The following is a 13,265-nucleotide window of genomic DNA, read 5'->3' on the forward strand; positions in this document are numbered from 1 at the left end:
ATAATCTTTATTGGCCCATTCATAATTCTAAGTTTCAAACTTGAAATAATATTAAAAGATAAAAACTATGAAAAAGTATAAGAAATATTTAAAAATTATATCAAAGTAAATATTTTTATGTATAAAATAAAATTTTAAAATTATATATATAATGTCGGGTTAGTTTGGTCTCGGGTTGGTTTTTTTAAGTTAAAACCAAACCAACCCAAATATAATCGGGTTTTTTTATTCAAAACCAAACCACTAGTCGGATTTTTTTTCGGGTTGACTCGATTTACGGTTTGGTTCGATTTTCGATTCGATTTTGTACACCCCTAGATATCATGTGACATGTTATCTTAGCGCTAGATTTTTTTCCTTTTTAGATTTTAATCTTTTCCTACTTTAATTTTTCTTTTCTTTTCTCTTTTTTACTATTAGCCTTTAAAGTCGGAAAGTAAAAAAAGTATATATAGCATTAAGATGACATGTTATGTGACACATTTTATTCAAATGTCAGCCACGTAGGCTTTCACCTGTCATGGTGAAAAAGTGTTAAAAAGAAGATTTTTTTTGTTAATTTTGATAACGACCTATAGTATAAATAGGAATAAATTTAGCTAATAGACTAAAAGAGAGATATTTTTTTTACCATTTTCCTAGTTAGTAGATCGGTCGGTGACACGGTAAATTCATTCATACCTAATATTGTATGAAGCTTGTTACTAAAATGTTAAGAGGCTTGAACAAGAGTGATGCCCCGATTCAAGCCGTCGTGAGTGACACTCACATTAAATCATTTATAGGAGAATCAATTGCTAATCCAAATTAAATTCATCAAACCAATTTATGAAACAAAGTCATTGTATAAAATACTAAGAAATAGTTAAAACAAATAAAGAATCAAGTTCCTATAAATTTAATCAATTATTCAAAATATTTGCGGAAGTTAACCTCCTAAAATCTGAGAGTTATAGTACCAAAACTCTAAAGTATCTAGAATAAGGGGATGCAACCCCAATAAATAAAACAATAAACTAAGTCTACGATATATCTGATTCCAAAAAGATGGACAAAGAACTAGGATGAATCCATGGCATCCCAGAAGAAATAGATCATCCTTGGAGTTGAATATCATGAGTATCAAAGTTGAGATCTCGAGACACCTGCCTAAATATGCTTTGTACTCAACAAAAAAATAAGGGAAGTATCAGTACACAATCGTAGTGTACACGACCAGTTCTAAGATATGAATGTGAAAAAAAAACTAGAATACAATTATACAAGCAAATACATATATCAACAGGTCAAAACAGATGTAGACTCCCAGTCACAAGTCTTGACTTACAAGCACATGAAACATGTCTTACATGATTACAATAACATATACCGGTTCTCTCATGGAAGCAACACACAAACTGTAAGTGTATTGACGTGATATTCGAGCCAATCATTATTTGTGCATTGGTGTGGTACCCGAGCCAACTGTATTTTAGTATGTTCATATGGAGTATTAATGGCGTATTACTCCTAGGGAGGGTCTTAACTTGATTTAATGGTGGAAAAAATCCTCATTTGATTCAAATGACCATGAACTGGACTGCGGTTTAGGATTTGGTTATAATCTAGGTATAATAAGACCACTATTGATCGATTATTGTGTTTTCATTATTGTTTAGATCAAGAACAAGACAAAACACTTTGAAAAGGAAAAGCTCAGGTTCTTTAGAATTTCCTAGTCTTGATTTGAGGTAGGTGATAGTTGTGCATTTTCCAAGTTATGTATATATGCATGTCTACTGTTTTATAGTATCATTAGTGTAATTCATATTGGGAAAACATAAAGGAAGAATATGAGATGACATCATGTTGATGATCTCATGCGGTGAACCTATTATTTTGCTTGTGATTTCAAGTGTGATTGTTCATTTTGATTGTGATTGTGCATGTTGTTGTGATTGTTGATTGGCTCGGATACAACGTCGGTACATGAATACTAACAGTTGGATAGGATATCATGCCTTATATGAATACTAACATTATTGGCTTGGGTACCGCACCAGTACAATAACAGTTGTTTGTGTGTTTCATAAGAGGATCCGGTATGTGCATTTTGTAATCATATGGGACATGTTCCATGAATTACTTGGTTCAAGATATTGTGATTGGGTATCTATATTATATTGTGGTTGTTGGTATATGTGTTGGCATGTTTTACTATTTCGTAGTTGTTTGCTTACATTCATGTTTTGGAACTAGTTGTATGATCCTAACAGTACACTGTGATTGTGTACTAATATTATCGTTGCTCTTTTTTTATTGAATACAGGGCATATTCAGGCGGGTGCTTCTAGACCTCAGTTGAGAGACGTGTGACCATTCAAATCCAAGGATAAGTTACTTTTCCGGGGCCGGTTGCCATAGATTCTTCTCCAATTTTTTGTCCATTGTTTGGACTGAGACATTTCTTAAACTTTAGTTTATGTTTTCTTAGTTGGGTTGCATCCCCTTTATTTCAAATACTTAGAGTTTTAGTACTATGACTTTTTGATTCTAAGGGGTTTGACTCCGCAATAATTTTTGTTAAATAATTTGAGTTTATGAAAACCTGATCTTTATCTATTAAAACTATCAATTAGTTATTGTCTTTCATGATTTGGCTTGTATAATTAGTGTTGATGGATTTATTTGGGTTAGTAAATGGTTCCCCCACTTAAGGGTTAGCATGGGTGTGACTCACAACGATCTGAGTTGTGACAATTACCTCGTTAGGATTGACAATGTAAGACCTTGCCCCCTTACTTGTACTTATTTCTATTGAGAATTTATATTTAATAAAAAAAAAACTTCTACACACTCTCTTGAACAAGGAGATTTTTCAAGATAAATCAATTGCATATTATTTACTTTATTGTTTTGGTTTCTTAAAAGGAACCTGATTCCTTAAGTCTAATAATTGATACTAGCTTCTTTCAAGTGAAAGACATATCTGAAAGAGGAAAACTGAAAGCTAGACTGAAAGGCAGACCCTGGAGCATTATTGATTTCTATCATGTTTAGCTGCTTAGTATAATGTTTAATTTTGGCTTTAAGCCACTAGACAATAGGAAATGGTAGATTTCTTTCAAAAAAAATAGAAAGGTTTTTCAAAAATTAAAAGCACACCACATATCTTTTTTTTATTGGATCATAATGACAATTTCATTATACTTATGGTCTATGGAGTAAAAATTGGAATATGTATATGTCAATATAGCATGTGAAAGTACAGAAGGGAACATCAATTTTCTAATGACATAAATCATAATATATGTTTTGATCAAATACTAATTAAACTCAAAGATGTGTACTATTTAACAACCAATATTCTAACCTAAGTAAGTACATGATATTTTTAGAACAATATCTCTCTAATGATACATACATGTTTTTGTATCAAATATTAAATCAAATAATACCTAATATAATAATTAGCCAATTACTATATAAAAAAGTTAAATGTTTAAATGGGTGTATATTCATACACCTACAAAATTTATTTTGTTCTCCAAATAGGAAATTAATTTCTAACTTTATATTGTTTTCTCATTTTACCTAGATACAACAATAACATATTCTCAATGTGATTTCATAAGTGAAGTTTAGAAATGATAGAATATATACAGACTGTATCCTTATCTTTGCAAGATAATTAAATAAGTTGTTTATTTATATATAATAGACACTCGACTAAACCTTAAAGTGAGCCAAGGCTATTGTAACGTGTAAGCAAGGTTTAGCATAAAGGCATATGATTCTACCAACAAAAAATGTCTAAAACTGGAATATTTTATTACCACTATTAATTAAGTATGGATCTCAACAATTAAACTGTCCCTTTCGCCCTGATGCATTTTACCATGAAAAAAAACCTTTAAATTTGGTAGCAATAATTAAGAGTAATAATAATAATAATAAAAATAGTTGAGCTAGTCAGTTGATATGTACTTGCAATATAATACAAGGTTGTTGAACAACACCAGTAAATTAAAGTTTATTTATGGGGTTGTTAGAATCTACTTCTGCTTAATCATTTTCCAATCTAATAAGTACTACTTGCCTTTTCCAATTAGCTGTTTTTTTCTTCTTAATCTTGGGTCAATGATTTATGGTCATAGGTGAAGTGGATGCATGGCATATTTAAAAGGGATAAGACATAAAAACACATTTAAATTATGAGTCTGAAACCTAAATAATGGATGGAAAAAAAAAGTAACGAAAAGGTTGAATAGAACCAAATATCTCTCATGAGTTACCATTTGGTGCACACTTAATAAATTTTAAGTTGACCTAATTACCCCTCTTAACAACCACAATTTAATATTATATCATTTCCTATAGCGGTATGCGGACAACCCATGGAAGTGTAACATGAGTCCGAAACTAAAAGGGCAAACAAATTTTTTTGAAAATTTCAAAAGGGAAACTCAATTAATTATGAAACCAAAAGGGTAACTATTTTTAACGCCGTGTAAATCAGATTTTCTAAAACGTGGCTCAAATTTCAATGAGCCTTACAAGGCTCAAATTCCGATGAAATTTTTTCGAAAATTCCAAAAGGGAAACTCAATTAATTATGAAACCAAAAGGGCAACTATTTTTAACGCCGTGTAAATCAGATTTTCTAAAACGAGGATCAAATTCCAATGAGCCTTACAAGGCTCAAATTCCGATGAACCTTGTAAGGCTCAGCCGCCAATGAGCCTTACAAGGCACAGCCGCCAATGAGCCTTGCAGGCTATTATTTTTTTTAAAAAAAAACATTCTCATTTTATTTTCTTGTTTGTTAAAAGTCTAATAATAATAATAAACATAGCTGTTGATATGATGCATAAAGATAGTTTAGACCTTATTGCTAGCCATTACTTTGTGGCTTTTCAAACGAACTAAACCCAATAGTTTAAACCTTATTTACTACTTAGTTGATATTATTTTTTCAACTTTTTTTATGTGAAATTATAATTTGGTTTATTCACTTATATAAAAGACAACACTTCTAGAGATTTTCTATAAGATTGAAGTTTTCGAACTCCAACATATATGCATGGTTCATGTTTACTATAAATTATTTAAAGAGTATATTTATTTATTTTACCTTGATATACTCTTTAAATAATTTATAGAAGTGTTTGTTGGAGTTCTACTCTTGATATACCTTTAAATAATTTTTTACCTTGATATACTCTTGATATACAGATATACTCTTTAAAAAAAACAATATACTCTTTAAATATATACTATATAGGCGTTGTCACATTAATTTTCTTGTCCAACAATTTTTAGAATAAAAAATATATTTTTACCTTTTTAAGTTCACTAATTATCTAAATCATCTTTTTTCGGTCAAATTTGTAATTAAAAATATCTAAAAAAAATATTTTAATTATGATTTATTATTTAACTAAAGACAATGATATTCTAATAAAGTTATTCTTACATATTTAACCAATAAAAGAGCGAATGCAAACTTAAATAAATAATCATTGTATCTAAAGAAAATTATACATATAAAAATTTCCAAATAAATATTTTACGAATTTGAGCCGAAAAATGGAATAATGCATAGTTGAATTAAATAGTCTTGCCAAAAGAAAAAATACACAGTTTTTTATTTTATAAATTACTCCATTTGAACATCATTACTTTGGTTAAATCTTATTTTTATTTGGCTAAATAAATATAGTTTTACCTAAGTTACGTAGGAATTCAAAAAACGAAAAGAAATATTTAATTGACTAAAGCTACATATAGCTCACCTTTTTAGTGCACTATATATGTTCTAATTAGGGGTGTACATGACCGGATTGATTCGGGTTTTTCAAATATCAAATCAAATTATTTGCATAAAAAATTTAAATTTATAAACCAAATCAAACTAATAAAATTCGGATTTTTTTGGGTTTTTCAACCTCGGGTTGATTCGGGTTTTTCAAATATCAAACCAAACCATTGTGTCGAATTTTTAAATTTATAAATCAAACCAAACTAATAAACCTAAGATTTTTTTGGATTTTTGGATTTTTTCGATAAAGTTTGCATACAAACATATAATTAACTTGTGCTCCAAATATTTCTTTAGTCCAATCAAAATACAATTATCTAAGGTGTTTCTTAAAAAAAAAACACAAAATATGAGATTAGTACTGATGACACAAAAATATTCAATAAAAAATAATAATGAAATCATTATATAAAATAAATATTGCAAAGTCATAATGAAAATGATCATAATTTAAAAGTACTAAATCATGCTAAAATAAGTTTAATAAGTATTAGTTACATTACTAAATATTTAAGGAAAATTAAAATTAGATTATGTATTTTAATTGTCTAAACCAATGTAAAACTAAAGAACAAATATTCAATATTATTGTCATTCTTAGTGTTGAATTGATTTTATTTTTGCATTAGTATTAATTTGATTTTGATTTAAGTTTTATTATATTTATCAACATCTATGAACTATAATCTTTATTGGACCATTCCGAATTCTAAGTTTTAAACTTGAAATAATATATTAAAAGATAAAACTATGAAATAGTATAAGAAATATTTTAAAATTATATCAAAGTTATATTTTTATGTATAAAATAAAATTTTAAAATTACATATATAATGTCGGGTTGGTTTGGTCTCGGGTTGATTTTGTTTAGTTTAAATCAAACCAACCCAAATATAGTCGGGGGTTTTTTCCCCAATACCAAACCAAGTCAAACCAAATCACTAGTCGAATTTTTTTGCTGGGTTGACTCGATTTGCGGTTTGGTTCGATTTTCGGTTCGGTTTTGTACACCCCTAGTTCTAATAACAGGCTTCACAGTCATTAAGAATGTACAGTTCCATCATCAAGTCAAATTGAATCGACAAATCAAGTCAAATCGATAAAAAATTAATTTGTGTTTTAGTTTGACTAATTAGACGTTAAAAAAAATCGATCATTCTTTACTTGATTTGATATTGACAGAAAAAGAATTAAATCGAATCCAAATCAAATCGACATATATAATTTTATTTTTTACACAATTTTTTTAATATATAATTTACTTTGTAAGAATATTTTAAATTAGTTTGCAACTTTCAATATTTAGATATATTATTTCATATTTGAGCTTGTAATATGACTTGAGAAATTGATATCTGTTGTGTCTTTTCATGAGTTTATGATATATTTTCCTAACACAATGTCTTCAAGTGTCTTGAAAATGCGACATTTTAAATGTTATTAAACAATATAATCACTCACTCATGTGCCAATGATCTCTTCAAAGGTCATTGAACTATGAGAAATTATCTAGCAAAATCATTAAACTTTGTTTTGTATCAATAAAATCACTCAACTTAAGACTTTTATCTTAAAAAATTACTCAATTACATTATCAATAAAATAAATTTTAAATGACAAATTAAATTATTTTTATGTCATGTAATCATGGACTCTACCCATAAAAAAATTATAAAAACTATTTATTTTTATACTGATTTTTTTTCCTCTCTCGCTCTATGCCATCAGTTTGAACGACGTCTTGTTCAAAGAGAATGAATTGCCCAGATTTTTGCTAACTTTCTTGGCATCTTTATTTTCGTACTTTGTTGTTTCTTATTTTATTATATATATGTAGTGGCTGATCCTAATTACTCAGGCAGCTAATTGATGCCAAGCATCCTGTGTATTATGGGATCTGATTTGCCGTTCCTTTCTGGTTTCATAGAGTTGAGATTTAAGTTCCTTTCGAAATTAATAGATGTTATAATTTTATTTATTTGTAGAGTTCATAATTATAATTATATGACATAAAAAATAATTTACTTTGTTATCTAAAATTTGTTTTAATGAAAAATGTACATTGGTGATTTTTAAAGATAAAAGTCTTAAGTTGAGTGATTTTATTGATATAAAACAAAGTTCAATGACTTTGTTAGATAATTTCCTATAGTTCAACGATCTTTTAAGATATTAACTCGTATCATATGCCTCTTCAGTTGAGAAATAACAAAATCAAGAGAATAACCTCTTCAATTTGATCACTATTTCAACTACGAAGTAATTATACAAAAATAGAGAAAATTAAAAAATCGAAAGAATCAGCTGAAATCAAAATCGGAAAAACCAATTTTATGTTGATTTGATTTAGTTTATAAGTTTAATCAACTAACATAATTGATTTAGTTATTTTTTAGAGATAAAGAGTTAAAAACACACATAAATTATCCCTTTTCTTAGTTTCATACTTCAACTATTGAGAGTGTAAGTTTCATACCTAAATTATCACTTATTAGATTGAGAAACACACCACTTTCTTTTAGTACACTCTCATCATGGTGTATGGTGTGTATATAATACATTCTCTCTTTTATTTAAAAAATTATCACATCATACTTTATATGGACAAAATATTTCACCTTGACAAAGATTAAATAAAGTATTAGTATTAGTTAAAGTTAAAGTATTACTCTCTCTCCCCCCCCCCCCCCCCAAAAAAAAAAAAAACTATAAAAGAAAATATAAAATATTTTTCTTACCCCACTCCACCCCTTCCTCTCACTGTACTCCCCCATCCCAATTTTTTTTTTAAAATCTTTTATAAAAGTTTTAAAAAAAAATCTTACTTCATCCCCCCCACCCCAAATCCCTTCAAATAATAATTTAGATATTATTTTAATTTGTTTTTACAAAAAACTTACCCCACCCCACATAACCCCCTCCCCCCATTTACAATTTTTTCTTGTTTTATGTTAGTTATATATTTTCTTAAAAAAGTATTTTTTTTTTTACTTGCCGCAAGACTTTTCTTTTAAAAAAAATTATTTATGTTATATTCAGTATGCAAGTAGAAAAACTTATTTTCCTAAAAATATATGTACACATCTAACACAAATCGATAAAAATGTAAAAATAAAATTAAGAGCGGAGGGTTAAACGGGATGGGGTAGAAATTTATTTTATTTTCCTTAAGAAAAAAATATTAGATTTTTTTTAGAAAGAAGTAGAGGAGGGGGTGAGATCTGAATTTTTAAAAAATATTTTACAAGAGAATTTAAAAAATAAAAGGACTGGAGGATTGGTCGGGGGGAGGGGGTGGAGGAAATGGTGGAGTGGGTGAGAAAAATATTTTAAATTTAATTTTTTAAAAGAATTATTTTTTAATATTTTTTTTTATAGTAATACTTTAATCTTTAGTTTTTAATTAATATTAATAGTTTATTTAATTTTTGTGAAGGTAGAATATTTTATCCATGTAAAATGTCATGTGGCAAGATTTTGCAAATAAAAGAGAGAGTGTATTACACACACTACTAAGGTGTGTTTCTCAAACTAATAAGTGATAATTTATGTATGAAATTCACTCTCAATAGTTTATGTATGAAATACAAAAAACGTGAACAGTTTAGGTGTGTTTTTGACACTTTTCGCTATTTTTTAATGAAAAGCCAAATCAAACCAATCTATGTATTCCTTTAACGCTCATTATGACTGATGAAACTTATATAATATTCTTTTTATAAGGAAAATATCAAGCCTTCACCCAGTGGCGAATCCAGTATTTGATGGTCGTGGGTGCTCAAATACTTTAACTTAAAGTTGCAAGCCGAAAAAAATTCTTTCTAGAAGCTTACTCATATTTTTATAGTTTAATTAGTAAATGAAATACAAAAAATAGAAAAGTTAAAAATAATAAAATATTTAAGCAAAAAATTAACAGTGAAAATGTACAAAAAGAAGAGTAAAAAAAACAATGAAGAAGTTTGAGTTAGCTTTTTTCAACAAAAATATACACTATTACAAGGATTTGGACCCTCAACTAGAGTGGTCAATGACCTCAAAACTCTACTCCTAACCAAAGTACCTACAAGACGCTTTGTTCAATGGGTGCTCCCGAGTTGTTAATATCCATTGTCAAGTATTTTTGATATATATGTACAAAATTTTCGTCGCGGTCAATGAGTGCTCGACCATGGGTCTATTTTTTATTTGTTTTTATGGTTTATAGACATTTGTAAGGTGATACGACATGAATAACAGAAATATCATGAAAGCTATAGAGGAACTTGATGGACACGAAATAAAGACATACAATGTGCAGAAGGTTCATCAAAGTGAAGAGAAAGAAGAAAGAAGCTATGTGTGCAAGTGATCATTTCTTAAATTTAAGAATTTACAGAAAAAGACAATCAAACAAGATTACTCTATCTATATTACATACAAGTTTCATTCTATCAACACTTGCATCTTTTTTGTTGAGGAGAGGGGCACTGCCTTCATACGATAGGTACAAATGCTAAGAGTTGCATACCGTCCCTCTAGGCTATTGGCACTATTGTTCATTTATAGTTGGTGAGCTCCAATTCTACCGGGAACTATTTTGAATTAAAATTTTTTTTTACTATGATTTGGTGTATATGCAGGTGCTATATGTGTAGGTTGGCCCTATACCTACCATATTCAGCTATAGAAACTCGTAGAGACTTTATTAGACATTGTTGTGAATTGTGTATGTTCACACATGCTATATCAATCTCCATATATTAGTAATATTTCGTTGCACAAATGATTTTGGGCCAGAAGCCCATATTGATACTATTTGTATGATTATTTCTTTTATACTTATTTTTGGGTGCGTCGATTCGTAGACTATTTTTTGCCTAATTTTTTATGCATTTTTTGAGTTAGTAATATGGGTATCATTGGAATCGTATTAACTTGCTCTTTGTGTTCTTAATAGCTTGGCAGCAATTCGAGGCTCTCCGAAAGGGAAAAGCACTGGAGTTATAGTTTGCGTGTGATTTTCGGCCTTGAGGCAGATTATGACTTCCTTTTCTTAGACTGGTGTCACGGACTTAGAGTCTCACTAATGCTCCGTGCGGCACTTGACAACTTACTCACGAATCTTTCACGATCTTGTAAGATCAAGTAAGCCCTTTGAAACTAAGATCGCTAAGAGAATGAAAAGGAAGACTTAGAGAAATTTAGAAGAAGGCTTATATTGCTTATAAGAAAGCTTTACAAGTTGTTGGATGCTTGTTCTCAAGCTTAGATGCCTTGCAAATGAATGGCACCCCATATTTATACTAACTCCTAAGGACTAAAGTGCAATTAAAAAATACTTACAAGTCCCTAGATTATTTACACAAAGGCCCCTCTCTAGAATTCTCTACACACTCTAGAGAATTCTAAGGCTTTTCTTGAAAAATCTAAGTTATTCTAGAGAATTCTAAGGAATCCTCTAGCCTTCTTGAATATTCTAAAAGGTTCTAGAGTTCTCCGCAAACCTCTCCGCAAACCTAGACCTTTCAGCCCTTATCCAGAAGCAAACTTTAATTGTGAAGTGGTGGCACTCTCCCCTACTTATGGATGCGACGACCGCGTCGCATTGTCGCTGTATCGCCAACTAGGTTTGGTCTTCCTGTACGCGTGGCCAATAATCTACTCACTCGATCCATGCCCTCGTGCACCACCTTCAGTTGCTTCCTGATCTCTTTCATCCCGGTCTTATGATCTTCCTCCTTCCTAGGAGGCAAGCGCCTTGGCGGCTTCTTTGGCATCACGACATTGTTCCTTTCTGGAACCTTCTTCGTGCGTGGTGGCAGGGACCCTTTTGCACCATTGTCTTCTTTTGAACTTGCAATGATGGCTCTATGCGTCGACTCCTTCTTCTTAGGGCCTCTTATGAGCTGTAGGGCTGTTAGACGGACTTGTCCTTCCGTTTTCGATACCTTAAACAGGGGCACCATACATGATCTTCCTTGCTCCATGACTAGAAGTTGTTGGAGGTAAGGGTCGATCACCATGTGGCACTGCTGGAAGAATTCCTGCCCAAGAATTACATCGAAGAGATCTACAGGAGCGACAGTGAAATTGGTCTTACATTGCCACTCTCCTAGCGTGATGTTCACTTCATGCGCGACTCCGCTCACAGGAGTCGGTGGTGCATTGACCGTCCTGAGTTGGGTGTTACTTGGATTGTAACTCAACCCCAACCTCGTCGCTGCCGTCTTGGTCATGATATTGACCTCTGCACCCGTGTCGACCATTGCACAAGCGGGTCTTCCATTAATCATGAGGTTGACATACTGTGCGGCGTATCCTCTTGGCTTCTCTGGTTGCTTAGTGATCGCTCCGCATAGCCCTATCAAGCCCAACTGCGTCGTCTCTGCGCCTTGTCATTGCTCTTGTGCATCCTTCTTCTTTCGTTCGCGTAAGATGGGTCCAAGGCTCTTCAGTTCAGGGCACTTTGCATAGCCATGCGGCCCATTACATATGTAGCAACCACCTCTTTTGGCAATATCTGCCTTTCTTTCCGTGTAGCCATGCCGTCCAGACTTCTTGCCATTAGACTTATAGGTATCATGTTTCTTGGGATGTGGCCGTTGCTCCTCGACTCTGTCACGATCTTCCCCACCATGCTCATGACTACCTCTCATCTCCTCTCATCTGGCTCTGTCGGGCTTCTCATTCCTGAAGTCTGTCAAAGTTTTGGCCTGCGTAATGGCTTTATCTATGGTCCTGACCTGCCGACGTTCCAACTCCGTCCTGGCCCAATTTTGCAGCCCATCCATGAAGTGGAACAACATATCATCATTCGTGAGGTTAGGAATTTGAAGTGTGAGGGTAGTGAACTCCTGCACATAGGCGCGGATGATGCCCCTTTCCTTCAGTTCCCTAAATTTGTGTTTCGCCTCATAGATGACGTTGTTAGGGAAGAAGGCTTTCTTGAACTCTTCCCGGAATTGCTCCTAGGTGTTGATGGTGCACGTCCCCTTCCCTATCTCGGCCTCCTTGCACCTCCACCATAGCATGGCCATCTCCAAAAAATACAACACAACAGTGTTGATCTTACTCGCATCGCTCTTTAGCCTATTGCACTTGAAGTAATTCTCCAAATGCCAAAGGAAACCCTCCATCTCTTGTGCGTCACTGACGCCTTTGAACATAGGTGGCTTGGGAGCCTCGAGCCTGGCCTCCCTATTTCAGTCAAGTGACGATGATTCTCCAGCTGCCACACCTTCCTTGAGTGCTTTCATCTCGGCCTTCATGGTCTCAATCGTGCTCAACGCCTCCATGAGCCGACACTCCAAGGAAGTGATAGCCTCCTTCATCTCAAACTCGGCCCGCTGATGTCCCTCTAACTCCTTACGGATGTTTTCGATCTCCTCAAGGGTGAAGTCTTCGAGAGTCTTGAATTTGCCATCGGCCACATTCATGCGCTGGCCTAATATCTCCACGGCCTGCCTTGCCACTTCAACCCTTG

At 32.2% G+C, this 13,265-nt stretch overlaps 1 protein-coding gene across 3 annotated transcripts in view; it reads right to left on the bottom strand.

The window, feature by feature from the left end:
- LOC125835590 (protein TIFY 10A-like) overlaps positions 1 to 13,265 on the bottom strand; it is a 713,864-nt gene that overhangs the window by 47,751 nt on the left and 652,848 nt on the right. The window contains exon 1 of one of the 3 annotated variants that reach the window (XM_049514706.1): positions 4,946 to 4,950. The exons of the other annotated variants lie outside the window; for them this stretch is intronic. The gene's annotated coding sequence lies outside the window, so the exon portion shown is untranslated. Of the gene's footprint in view, positions 1 to 4,945; positions 4,951 to 13,265 lie in introns of those variants that run through there. 3 annotated transcript variants of the gene reach the window in all.

This window comes from Solanum verrucosum, unplaced genomic scaffold (genome assembly GCF_900185275.1).
Source record: "Solanum verrucosum unplaced genomic scaffold, falcon-dt-bn FXZP01000040.1, whole genome shotgun sequence".
Taxonomy (NCBI): domain Eukaryota; kingdom Viridiplantae; phylum Streptophyta; class Magnoliopsida; order Solanales; family Solanaceae; genus Solanum; species Solanum verrucosum.